Below are 13834 nucleotides of genomic sequence, written 5' to 3'. Positions count from 1 at the left end.
CTTGGAACAAGCCTGTCCCTCCCCTGGGTCAGCACTGCCTCCCCCGATCCTCCGCCTTTCAGTGGGAGGTGGCAACAGCTGCTGATTTCTGGGCATTTCAGTGACCCTTGAGATTTTCTCTGATCCTGTCTACACCAATATAATAACAAAAAGGCCCCTTTGATGCAACCTCCTATGTCCCAATTTACCATTCGGACCATCAAATAACTGGTTGCATTGGAGTGCAGCTTGTCAATAAGTATTCCCAGGAGACAGGTGTCCATGTCAGCATACAAGCATCTGTCAGGAGATGGCACCATCCCTATCAGAGGCCAGCACACCCCTGGGCATATAAGGGAGCCAACGTGTCCCCAGCAGAAGAAGGTACAGTCTGTCAGTCAGGATGTACTCTAGTGGGAGTCTTCAATAGGAGGCCTCTGAAAAACTGTGTTTTGTTCTTGGCTGTGGAAACTAGAAGCACAAGGTCTAAAACAGGAATCTGAAGGGACGGGGGGAAAAACGAACACGTAAACCTAGCAACTCTCTGAGGTCCATTGCAAGCCAAGAAGATGCAGGGCTGGGGAGATGACTCAGTGGTTAGGAGCACAGGCTGTTCCTCTTCCAGAGGACCTGGGTTCTATTCCTAGCCACTCTCGTGACATCTCGAAACCTCCATTTACTGGCCTCTATATACACTATGAATGCATACACAAGCAAGCAGGAAGCACACCCATGCACATAAAATAATAAAATAACTCTTAAAAAAATTTAAAGGCAAGAAGATGGCCATAGAATCTGTCACTGGGAAAGAAGAAACCCGGAGTAAGGAGACAGATGAATAGTGGAACTATTAATTACAGTAAGTGCCTGACACGCTGTTTTACAATAACTACCTAACTAAAGAGCCCATCTTTCCATGAGGAGTCAGACGATAACGGAGTAAGTACCATTCATGTGAGATCTTTCTAATGCAAAGTTAGAGAAGATAGAAACAAACCAGCATAAAGGATCAGAAGGAGCCTGCGGGTCAAGTACTCACTTGAGGTTCAGTAGTGCATGATAGAAAGCATCCCACAGAGCAGGGGGCCCAAACGGCCATGAGATCCTACATACCAAACTACAATACATTCCAAGGAAAGAGAAACTTATTTTTAGGTTTATTTCTGTTTATGTGCATGTGCCCATGTATGTGTGTGCACATGAGTGCAGTATCCATACAGGACAGTAGAGGCTTGCAGCTCCCCTGGAGCTGGAGTTATAAAGGGTTGTGAGGTGCCACACGTGGGGGATGGGAACTAAACTCAGGTTCTCTGCAAGAGAAATAATTGCTCTTAACTGCTCACTCACCTCTCTAGTCCTGAAGGGGGTTGGGAAAAACACTAATTGGAAAACTACAACTTCTTTTCAAGCTCTTGATGGCAGGAGGAGACAAAAGAAATTACCAAGGAATGTAAATATGTTATTAACAGCATTGTACGTGCACACAAGCACACGGTCATATGTGCTTAGGTGTGAAACTTGGAATCTGACATGTCGCCTTTCTTAATGACAACTCAGGAATAGACCAGTCAAGGCTTCAAAATAAACTGTCAGAATATATAAATAAAGAAAAATTGATGCCACAGGCCTTAAATCCCAGCACTCGGGAGGGAGGCAGAGGTAGGCAGGTCTCTGAGTCTGAGGCTAACCTGGTCTACAGAGTCAATGCCAGGACAGCCAGGGCTACACAGAGAAATCTTGTCTCAAAAAACAGAAGATAGATAGATAGATAGATAGATAGATAGATAGATAGATAGATAGATAGACAGACAGACAGACAGATAGTGGATGGATGATGGATAGATAGACAGATAGACAGACAGATAGATCATAATGTCAAAAGCAAAAGTCACAATACTTGACCATACTGTCACCTTAAACTTCTTCAGGGTTAAACAAGTGGAATGAAGAAAATGAAAATAAAAACAAAGTGGAAAAGAGGTACTGGGTGTGGGAAAATGATTTCATTATTCCTATATGTACCCAGGTAAAGGGTTAATATTTGTAACACATTAAAGAAACAGGAAAACATTAACATACAAATAGGAAAATGAACAGGGACCGTGAACCCCCAACTTTCAATGAAAGAAATGAAAATATCAAAAAGCATTTGGGAAAAACGCTCAGCCTCATTAGTATTCAAGCACATGCAAATTAAAACAACAAGCCCCCAGATTCACCTATGAAATTGGCTCTTCATTATTACTGCTTTTGCACCTGGGGTAGGGAGCGGGTGAATCTGGGTGTTTCTGCTTCCGGGCGACCTGAAGTGGCATAGCTTGTTATGGGGTGATTTCATCTTCCATATCCATTCTGCTCACCTTTGACCCCCCTCTTGTAGAATTTTGTCTTGAAAAACGAAGAATTGGCTTGAAGGGTGTTTATTGCTGCCTTTTAATGTCAATCTCTCTCTCTTTCTCTCTCTCTCTCTCTCTCTCTCTCTCTCTCTCTCTCTCTCTCTCTCTGTGTGTGTTCCGTTTTCATACAATGGAATTCTATGTCTGTCCATGACAGCATTGCACAAGTGTGTGTGCAAATGCTGTGTTAAAAGAGCAGGCAATGTAATAACATGTGCAAAGATAAGTCCGTCTCTATGAGAAAACTCAGGCAGGGTACACCCAGGGTATTGGCACCTTCCCCCTGCATCGACATTATTCCCACTTCTAAGTCTCTACAAAAACCATGCATTAATTATGCGATACAAATACGTGTTTTAAAGAATGACAGAGACCACGTCAATCGCAGCCGTCACAATCAACAGCCCGGGGAAGGGGTACTGTAAAATTGTATGCCTGATAGGAAAAGATGGTCAGGCTGTGTCCTTAAGTGAAGACAGGGCAGCGCCAAACAGTTACGCACCATAATCTCCTTTTTGTTGAAAATAGAAAATACATCTATTTATATGCACCGGACATAGCAGATCATAAAGTGAAACGCCGGGAATGGTGTCTCCGGCTGCCACAATAGGATGGGGCCGGCACTCTCTCTGCTTTCTGTATTTTTGCATTGTCTGCATTTCCTGCAGCTAAAATGTATTATTCTGGAATTAAAAACCATCCTTATTTTTAAGAGACTATTCATGTTCTTGTGTAGCACAACCCCACTGTGCACCTCCGTTTTGGGGGAAATGACCCATCTCTGTGTCTGCTTTCTCACCCAGTGCCTCTTGCTCCCAGGGAGAGTGTCACAAGGGCCCTAGAGCATCTGTCACACTGCTGACTATCACTCTGGCTTCTGGAAGAAGTCCTAGGACAGCCCTCCAGCAAGAACTGTCTGCCTCAGCTGTGAAGGAGCTGAGGCCAAGAGCCCTGTCTGAAATCAACACACTCACCATCAGCACTTAGAAAGCAGAGCAGCTCCCCCCAACTCTCTTGCAAAGGGTCACATCCAGAAAAGCCAAAAAGCTGAATGTACCTAAGAAGACATCCAGGAGCCTGGGGCATACCGAGGGCGTCTCATTCTATAGCGATCGCTATAGCACCCCAGGCATAAATCTCAGGCCATTTCCTACTGGTATAAGAATATGCCCAAGAGGGACTGATTCATAAAGAAGAAAGTTTATTTGACTCAGGGTTGTGGAGTCTGGGAAGTCCAAGAGCATGGTGCTGGCATCTGGTGACATTTGGCAAAGACCTCAGTTACACAAATGTGACACAAGGCATCCCATGGGAGGCAGAGCATCATTCAAGCTCAGGCCACTCCCATTCTGCTGGTGTCGCCTTGGAGCCCTCCTTCTTCCTGACCTCCTTTACACCCAGCCACTTCCCAGAGACTGCATCTCAGACATCATTAGCATGTAAGTCAGGGGATGGAATCTCTGACACCTGAGCTTTGCGGGGAGGGCATATTCCATCCCCAGTAGCACAACAAACAGCTAAGAAAGGAGGTTCCACACGCAGGGCTGAGATGGGAGAGAGCACAGGGCTGCTCAGGCCCACGCTGGCTGGAGGAATAACCGTGGCATTGCTTCTGTGATGAACAGTACTGCGACCTCTGCGCTGGGGCCAGAGCCCATCCCACCACCAAAGAAAGAACCAGAGCCTTCTTGCTTTGTACCTGGGGCCGGACTACCACAGCTGCCTCTCTCTGCTGTCCCTCCAAGTGGCTTCATTGACTCACACTGGCAAGCCAGCTTGCAACAACCCCAGAAAACACAGCTTCCACTCTTCCAGCCTTAAAGAGGGGGAGCTTAGATCACACCCTCAGGACCCAGCCACATCCTTGTTCTCCCACACGAGAGCAGCCCCTGCACGTCCTATTTGTAGCCATCTCCTGGACACATGAGAACGTCCTCGCCTCTCCCCCAAAGGCAACAGGGACCCTGCTTTCAGTCCAGTCACCATGCAGCCTGGATACTCTCTGGCATTTGGTTAAATGTTAAATGCCTACACTAAGAACAAGGGACAGAGAAGATGTGTGGAAACATTCGTGAGTAAACCCATCCTACGAAGGGGGAGATAGCACGGTTACACTCCCAGATTGTGCAACTGGAGTTCTTTCCTTCCCTCTTCTCTCTGCTTTAAGTTCCCTTTGATTCCAGTCAGCCCCCTGCTGTGGCCCTTCCCTAACAGTGAAACCAACCAGCCTCCCCCCAGCCTCCTCGGGATACTGTCTCTTCCACAGCCCTTTATCACCAAAGATCCATGGAGGTCACCATAGAGATTCCAGCCCCAGCCCCCATGGCCCCTATCACCCATGTCCCTTTGACAGACAGATCTGTTCCCTACAACCAATACAAACCTCTCATCCTTTGTTGTCTCAGAATGTGTAAAGCCCAGGTGCATCACCAGGGAGCCACTGCTCCCCCTGTTGGAAGCATTTCTTTTTTCTTTCCCATTGGATTTTTATTTTTATATCATAAAAAGAGATTAAATTTTGTCAAATATTTTCCCTCTATTAAGTGGGATAATGTGCGTGTGTTTCACTCAGTTCTTTTTTTTTTCTCCATCTTTATTAAATTGGGTATTTCTTGATTACATTTCAATTGTTATTACCTTTCCCGGTTTCCAGGCCAACATTCCCGTAACCCTCCCCCTCCCCTTATAGATGGGTGTTCCCCTCCCCATCCTCCCCCCATTACCACCCTCCCCCCAACAATCCCGTTCACTGGGGGTTCAGTTGTGTTAGGGCCAAGGGCTTCCCCTTCCACTGGTGCTCTTACTAGGATATTCATTGCTACGTATGAGGTTGGAGCCCAGGGTCAGTCCATGTATAGTCTTTGGGTAGTGGCTTAGTCCCTGGAAGCTCTGGTTGGTTGGCATTGTTGTTCATATGGGGCCTCAAGCCCCTTCAAGCTCTTTCAATCCTTTCTAAGATTCCTTCAAAGGGGGTCCCGTTCTCAATTCAGTGGTTTGCTGCTGGCATTCACCTATGTATTTGCTGTATTCTCGCTGTGTCTCTCAGGAGAGATCTACATCCGGTTCCTGTCAGCCTGCACTTCTTTGCTTCGTCCATCTTATCTAATTTGGTGGCTGTGTATGTATGGGCCACATGTTGGGCAGGCTCTAAATGGGTGTTCCCTCTGCCTCTGTTCTAAACTTTGCCTCCCTATTCCCTGCCAAGGGTATTCTTGTTCCCCCTTTAAAGAAGGAGTGAAGCATTTGCATTTTGGTCATCCTTCTTGAGTTTCATGTGTTCTGTGCATCTAGGGTAATTCGAGCATTTGGGCTAATATCCACTTATCAATGAGTGCATATCGTGTGTGTTTTTCTGTGATTGGGTTACCTCACTCAGTGTCTAATTAAGCAGTGCCAGAGCCCTGGGGATGGAGCCCCAATGACAAATATATCACCTCACTTGTTCTTGCTTCTTCCCTCGATTCCAAACTCAACAGTCTGAATATGGATAGAACAGCACCCTGTGGATCACAGGTCGAAATCCAGACCCTGTGGGACCTTCCTTGTCTGCTCCACTACTGAGTCTCTGGTAGTTTATATCAAGACTTGGCAAACTACAGGCCGTGGGCCAAGTCTAGCTTGTCTTCTCTGACATTCTGCTTCTTTTGGGAAGCTCACCCCCCTCCCCAAGTCCAAGCCCCACTCCCCATGAACATGAAAAGGCACACCTCTGTTGGGATCTGTACCCAACCAAACTGACCTCATCTTCACGAATTGCTGGTCTGGAAGCCCTGCTGGACCAAACGAAAGCATCAGCAAACTGGGGTTGTGTCTTTTCTTTCTCTATCAATGAGTGGTGGAAAGATTCCCATGGCACCATAATGATCTCCTTTGAGACAAGTGTCCCAGAGCACAGGGACGGGATGGCAGCTCAGGCAGAGGAGACTCAATGTTCCCCTGGGGAACTAGCTCCTGTGAACTCCTCATGGGCTTCTCAGGAAAGGAGAGGCTCATCGCTCCAGACAGCAAGAAGCAGCTGTTTTTCAGACTCATCCAAGTTCAATAACATGCCCTGGCATCCTGCTCCTCTCTGATCAGTGCCCCGGCCTTTATAAAACACATCTGTCAGAGCTGCAAATTCAATCGACATTGTCACTGTGCACCCATGTGATCAAATTGTGAGTCTCGTTTTCAGCCAGATCAGCCCTGTAGCTACAAAGGAAACGAGATTGCTTCAGGATGCAGTGAGGCCCTATAATTCCTCCACCCATCTTAGATTTCACAGCCTGCATTTTGTTGCTTTCTCTCTGTATGCTTCCTAGGCAGTCAGAAATAGCTAGCCAGTCACTGGGTTCCTATGGTCACTACCCTGCCCAGCCAGTCACCTAGTAGGCAGCTGGGTAGCTTCTGCCCCATACCCTGAGTGAGCATATGGCAAAAACTGCCATTATCTGCAGGAAAACAGGTGATTTTCCCTCCCCAGTCCATATGTTCTGTTGTGATTTTCTCTGAGTTAAACTTCCATCCCATCCTACTGAGAAACCCATTAAGCTCAGAAAGTAAACAACTCAAAGCCTTTAGGAAGTCCCTGAAACTGACCAGCTTCACTAGGCTTTTTCTCCCCAGGTATTTTTGAAAGGCAGAGAGGCAATTTCAAACAAGCTGAACTACCTAGCAGAGGACAGACATCCTGAGCCACCTGAAGGTGACATCTCCAACCTATCAACTTGTCTACATGCTGTGCCATGTGCTGCAGGTTTCTAGATGTCATGAGCTGCCATCCATGCTGGGGTTTTGGTGATATAATTGTCTTTGAGTCCCTTCTGCTCCTTTAAGTAATTCCTCACCCATACTCCTGTAGGTAACTCCAATAAACTCATTGGTTTATTAAGCTGGACTCTGGTTTATTATCAGTTCCTCATCTGGGGTAAATTCGCATGTCCCTGGGAATAGTGTCACCATAGCTTGTAAATTGTATGACACAGGCCCTAACTACCAACTCTAAGGCTAGGGTTCATGGTAGGCACCCTACAGATGCAGAACAGTTGTTAACGGGAAAAGGTCAAACACCTGGGATCATACAGCCAGAGGACACATGTGTTTGAAGCACTAAGGGACACAAGACACTGGGCTCTGCGACACAGGTGGAGACAAGGTCTCTCCCACATAAGCAAAAGACTGGTTTCTGTGACAGTCAATTCATCTCCAAAGGTAGATTGTCAGAGGGACACTGCTGATTGACCCACATTGAGACTCGTGACTTTCTAGAGATTTTCAATAGCAAGGTCCATCGCCTCTGATGCTTATGCCAGCTCCTCAGAACCATATAGTGGAACAGGGATGGTGAGCTATGCCCAAGGTGGGGTTTCTGAGCTACTGAAAGACACACACACCACATATGATGCACATATATGATACATGCACACAGCACACATGTGTATATGTGCAGACTCTTGCTTCAATGGAAGCTCATACATCCATGTTACACAACATGTGTGCATGTGCTTGCACACAACATGTACACTCTGAGATAGGGATCCTGTTTTATTAAATTAAGATGTACCAAGCATTTGCACATCACACATTCATACATATACACAGGGCACATGCCACAGATATGCAATACTGCAGGTATGAACACTCAACATGCATGCATAAAGTACACGCCCAGCAAACACACATGGTATAGAAACCATTTCATTACAAGAAATGGGGGGACTGGAGAGTTGGCTCAGCAGTTGAGAGAGTGTTCTCATAGAGGCCCTGAGTTCAGTTCCCGCCACCCACAGCAAGTGGCTCACAACTGCTTGTAACCTCAGTTCCAGGGGATCTGATTCCTCTGACCTCTTAGGGCACCTGCAAACATGGTTCGTAAACTCACATGGGCACACACACACAGATGGATAAATGAATAAAGAAATAATCACATCTTTGCTGGGCATAGGTGTGTGTGTGTGTGTGTGTGTGTGTCTTTAATTTCAGCACTCAGAAGGCAGAGGCAGGTGGATCTCTGCATTTGAGGCCAGCCTGGTCTCACAGTGAGTTCCAGGCCAGGGCTATGTAGTGAGACTCTATCATAGAAAGAAAAGAAAGGAAAGAAGACAGATACTGAGCGCGTGACACAGGCACACACCGCACACATGCACAGCACACGGAGAAACAGATCTTTGACTAAACAGAAAGAATTGGAAGCTATTTGACTGTCTGCCAGGGACTTGTTAGGAAATCACGTTGTATTACTAAGAAGAATGAGAGAGCTATACAGAGACCAAGAAATATCTCAAAGCACACCATCACCTCAGAGAAACCCAAGATGGCATAATGGTACACTGTGGGCCCATTTATTTTTTAAACAATAATTATATATGTATATGTATGTGCATTTTTAAAAGGTTAGGACAAAAACACAGATCTTTGATAAAAAAGAAAGTCTTCCTGCAGGGCGGAGGGGTAGTGTGGGGGAGGCAGCCTCCGGCAGACTGCAAGCTTACGTTCTCTCTCCCCTATTCAGCTCAGAGCAGCACACAAGGAGCCAAATTTCCCAACTTGCTATGAGTCCTGAGGCAGGAAGGCCAGCCTGTCATCTGCTTCTGACTGGGTTCTCAGCCTCCCTTGGGGTTCTCACGTGGCTCCCCACTTCCTGCTTCTATCCCCTCTCTTGCCCCTCTACCGTACCCCACACTGCCTTCGCCTTTCAACCTCTGGACCATGTTCCACTATATGAGGTTTTCTTGGTTTTCCTGCAAAAACCAGACAGGCCACCGCTTTGCCAGTTTGTGAAATCAACACCATAGGTTGGGCTTCCATCCTGCGTGGCCTGGGAACATTTGCTCCCCACCTTGATTCTCGGGACACAGAAAGGAAAAACCCTTCAGCTACCTGCAGACAGTTCAGCCTCAGTGCAGAGCTGCCCACCAGCACTGGGGGCCGGGGGTTCGGGGGTCGGGGATGGAGGTGAGGAAAGTCTTGTGTGGGGCAAACTCTAAGGAGGGTCAGATTGCAGATGGACTGCAGAGAATGCATGGGGACCCGGGACCTCAGGGTGCAGGAGTGTCAACTTCAGCACAAGCACAAGTCAGCTATGGGAGGCACTGGGAGCCTCCACACTGCACAGACACAGGAACCAAGGATGGGGCTGGGGTGAGGGAGAGAACAGCCCAGGACCCAGGGCTGAAACTGACAAAGCCCTGAAGAGATTCTTTGGAAACAGCCCCCAGACACCACTAGTTCTGTGCTGTGTCCTGGCTCTTTCTGATCTGCAGCCCATACTCCAACCACACAGCCTTCAGGGTCTCCTTTCTCCTTCTGACCTTCCCAGCTGAGGTGCAGGCTCCCAAAGGCTTCCTAGCTTAGACCACTCCTAGAGATCTTCCCTGCACTCTTATGCTTGCTACTCACACGGCTTCTCACCTGAGTGCTGGGCTGTCTCTCTGCCGTGGCTGCCAACCTTCAGATGTGGAGACCTGTACCCACCATTTTCACTTCCGTTATTTCCTTGTCCCAGCTCAGGAGTGCCAGGTGAGAGATACTCAGTCACTGTGGCCACAGCAGTTTACCTCACCGGGCATAGCAGAGGGAGTACCACACACAGCAGAGGGAGCACCACACACAGCAGAGGGAGCACTGAGCACCCAAGTATTGAAGAGGGAGCACCAGACATAGCAGAGCGAGACCAGACATTGCAGAATGAGCATCAGGTATCCCTCTGAGCACCCGAGCACTACAGAGGGAGCACCAGACATCACAGAGGGGGCACCAGGCACCGCAGAGGGAGCAAGCAGGCCCTTGCACCTGCTTTATTCTCACTGTGTGACCATCAGAAGTCACTCCATATCCTCACCCCACCGTGACCAACAAGAAAGGTGTGAGAGTGACATGGGGGTGATGCCGCAGGCCTCCCAAACAACAGGCAATACATTCCAGAATACTCCCCAAACTTGCAGTGGATGTCTGGAGCCACGAGCAGAATCTACCTGGTAATTACTGTCTTCTCGCCTTAGCTACAGGAATGATGTTATGGCTATAACTTTTAGAGTTTGTATTGTCACAGCAGGGATGACCCACATTCCTTTTTCCATTCTTAGACTTCCAAGGCTGGAAGTTCAGTTTGTCCTTAGGTCTTAGCAGTCTTGGTGTGTGTGACATTTTTCTTCATTAAGCATTGTGCATTATAACTCTTCTGTCACATCTGAACAGCCAGTTCTCTTGTTCTTTGGGGACACTGGGAACTATAGAGGAGCCTCTTGGTGACAGTCTGATATCCAAGATGATTCCAACAGACTATTGGGAGGGTAGTGCATACATACCCTGGACAGGGGTGGTCACATCACCAGGACAGGGTGATACAGTACTAGATCTCATCTCTCCACCCAAATGGCATGTAATTTAAAGCTCAAAAGCAATCAGTTGTAAATTTCCATTTAATATTTTCAGGCTCCAGTTGCCCATAGGTAGCTGAACCTCTGAACGCGAAGCCACTGGAAGGGGACGACTTGCCTTATTTGCAAAACTGCTTAGGGTGGTGTCAGAACCCAGGACAAGTGACATCAGTGACAACCCGAGTCCAAGTCAAACTAAGCAAAGGGCAGGACTAGATTCGGGGCAGGACCACCTGAAAGTCTGGCTGCTCTGCTTTGTCCAACTGCTTTTCCAGGTCAGTGGGTGACCTACAGGAGATATTCTCAGCCAGGTGACACTTCTCAGACATAGGCCAGCAAGCAAGGAGGCTGACACACCGGGCCCTGGCCAGCTCACAAAGGCCAGCCCTTCCTCTAGAAGAAGAATCGAATTCACCAAAGTGATTTACGTGGATGCAGGTGTGTGTTCCTCAGAGTCCTCCAGGGGCACGCATGCCAGTGATACCCTGGGGGGCAGGTGCAGTCCTACTTTCGTACTTACAATCTGGTTCCCCAGCTTCTCAGTAACCCAACCTGAGACCCCAAACATCCATCATTGTCCTTATCCTCTGACAGGTTCAAGCCTGTCCCTCCCATCTTCCTACCTGAGCCTGAGAGGCATACACCAGGAAAAAAAGTCAGGTACCAGTACCCAGCATCCTTCCCCATCTCCTCCTGGCCTATGGTTTGTATAGAGCTGACCCTGCTAGGTCTAATGGCTGCACCTCGCCCAGACCCAGGAGGCCGAATGCTTCATCCTCTTGGTCAGGAAGAAAGCACACAATCTGAACTCAAGATTGGGAGTTTTCTTGCAAGGGTGGCATCCCCTGTGCTCCAGAGTTGCTGATGGCCAGCTCATCTGTGATCCAGGAGCTGAGCGGAGGAACACAGAGGACCATGAGGCTGCACAAGAATGAGGACAGTGTAGAGTGACACTGAGATGTGACAGATACAGGGGACACACTGTCTGAAGTTTCATGTCAGTTAACTTTAGTTAGCTTTAGCAATGTAAGAGGTGAGCCCTAAAGTGCACTGAGCTACGGGCTCACCATTTATTTAGCTCATAATTCTGGGGTTAGTGTTTAGGACTGGGCTTTCGAAGGGGTCTTTGGTCCACTGCTCTCAGCTGGTTTTGGACACATTAACTCTTTAGCAACTGGCCATCGATTGTACAGGACTACCCCGCACACCAAATTGTCTCCATCTTCAGAAATCCAGCTGGACCTTCTTGGTAAAGATCATCACAGTTAGGCTTGTGGGCCTTCTCTCTTAGAAGGAAAGGGTGAGGAGGCTCATGAGACCCTCACCTGAGTATCCAACTACCCCTTCCAGCCAATGGTTTGTAATTCTGCCCTAGTTGCACATAACCTTGGCGTCTCTGGGGGGGGGGGGTTAAGGGAGTGGGCCTCATCTACACAACCCCAGGGAGCCATCATCTGTATTGGCTGTGGACAGTCTATGTTTAAAGTCACTCATGCTCTTTGCCTGTAACCCCTACCCCGCTACTCTGGAAGCCTAATAAACTCCTTGGTTTCTCAGAGTGAACACTGGCAGGATCACACCTCGGTTTGTCTTTGGGATTGTAGGGGGAGGGGCAGGTGATCTCCACAAGGGAAGGGATATTAGCAATACTGGTGCAAACAGGGCTCAGGATGGACTCAGCAGGCAGTTGGTCCCACGTGTGTCCCAGACTATGTCAGACTAGCCAGGGCTGGTTCTCGCCGCGTGAATACAAATCAAGCACTGGAAGCTGAGGCTGGAAGCTAGCATATTCTACCAGCCAAGACAGGTCTCAGCCAGCCCAGAGCCAGGGGCCAGGGTAGAGACCAAGCCCTTAGCCCTTTGTGAGAGAGGCCGCATCACGTAGCCAGGATGCGGGATGCAGGGAGGGGAGAAAGTTCAGCTATTTTTGGCACAGGTGTGTGCAGGTTGAAACAGGGCAAATTGTAGCTATGTTTGAAGAAGTCCACCACAGGTTCTCCATCACTGGTGAGCAACAAGAAATTCTATCAGAACTTCAGCAAACCATTTCACTTACTTCTGAACGTGATGGACCCAGCTAGATGGCTCTGAGACCAGCCAAGAGTTCCTCCTGAAGGAACATGAAAGAAGCCCTTCCTTCAGAGATGCTGGGACTCTGGTACGGCAGGCCAGCCTACTACATAATCCAAGAGTCCCTGCTGCTGCTGAGCAAAACAGAATAAACACGGCAAGGGCCTCTTTAGAAGCAGAGAATTAGGCCAGGCAGTGGTGGTCCATACCTGTAAGCCCAACACTTGGGAGGCCAAGTTTGAGGCCAGCCTGGTCTGTAGCGTGAGTTCCAGGACAGCCAAGGCTACATAGACAAACCCTGTCTTGAAATACCAGATAGAAAGATAGATAGATAGATAGATAGATAGATAGATAGATAGATAGATAGATAGATAGACTATAAATGCAAAAAAAATGGTTTTAAAATGGGGTAAGAGGCACAGCCAAAGAGGCAAGTGTTTGGGGCTTAGAAGGGTGGGAACTCAGGCCCTGACAGCACTGTCAGGATGAGACCTTAATACACGGCAAATTGGAGCCACTCCTGGTTAGAGGCTTGGGGTACAGAGACAGCCTATCCCGATGTGCAGGCTGCTCTCTGGCACAATGTTCAGCAGCTAATGAGTCCTTGATATCCAGCCAGGAGGACCAGACAGACCCGTGGGAAGTCAGACCATGGTGGCACAGCCAGTGTGAGAGCCCACCAATGTGCCTATGATGGCCTACCCAAGTGTCCAGGACATGGTTAATAGTGGGCAGCTTCCGTAGCATTGGCCTGCTTGCAATTTAGGACTAACCAGAGGTGCCAACTGAACATGCTCAATGTCACCCCGGCCCCCGGTGTCACACAGGACCCCTCAGCGTCACACAGGACCCCTCAGTGTCACACAGGACCCTTCAGTGTCACACAGGACCCCTCAGTGTCACACAGGACACCCTCGGTGTCACACAGGACCCCTCAGTGTCACACAGGACCCCTCCCTCTCTGTATCACACAGGACCCCTCAGTGTCACACAGGACACCCTCAGTGTCACACAGGGACCCCTCAGTGTCTG

This window comes from Rattus rattus, chromosome 6 (genome assembly GCF_011064425.1).
Source record: "Rattus rattus isolate New Zealand chromosome 6, Rrattus_CSIRO_v1, whole genome shotgun sequence".
NCBI lineage: Eukaryota > Metazoa > Chordata > Mammalia > Rodentia > Muridae > Rattus > Rattus rattus.
Note: the sequence above shows the minus strand (reverse complement) of the source record.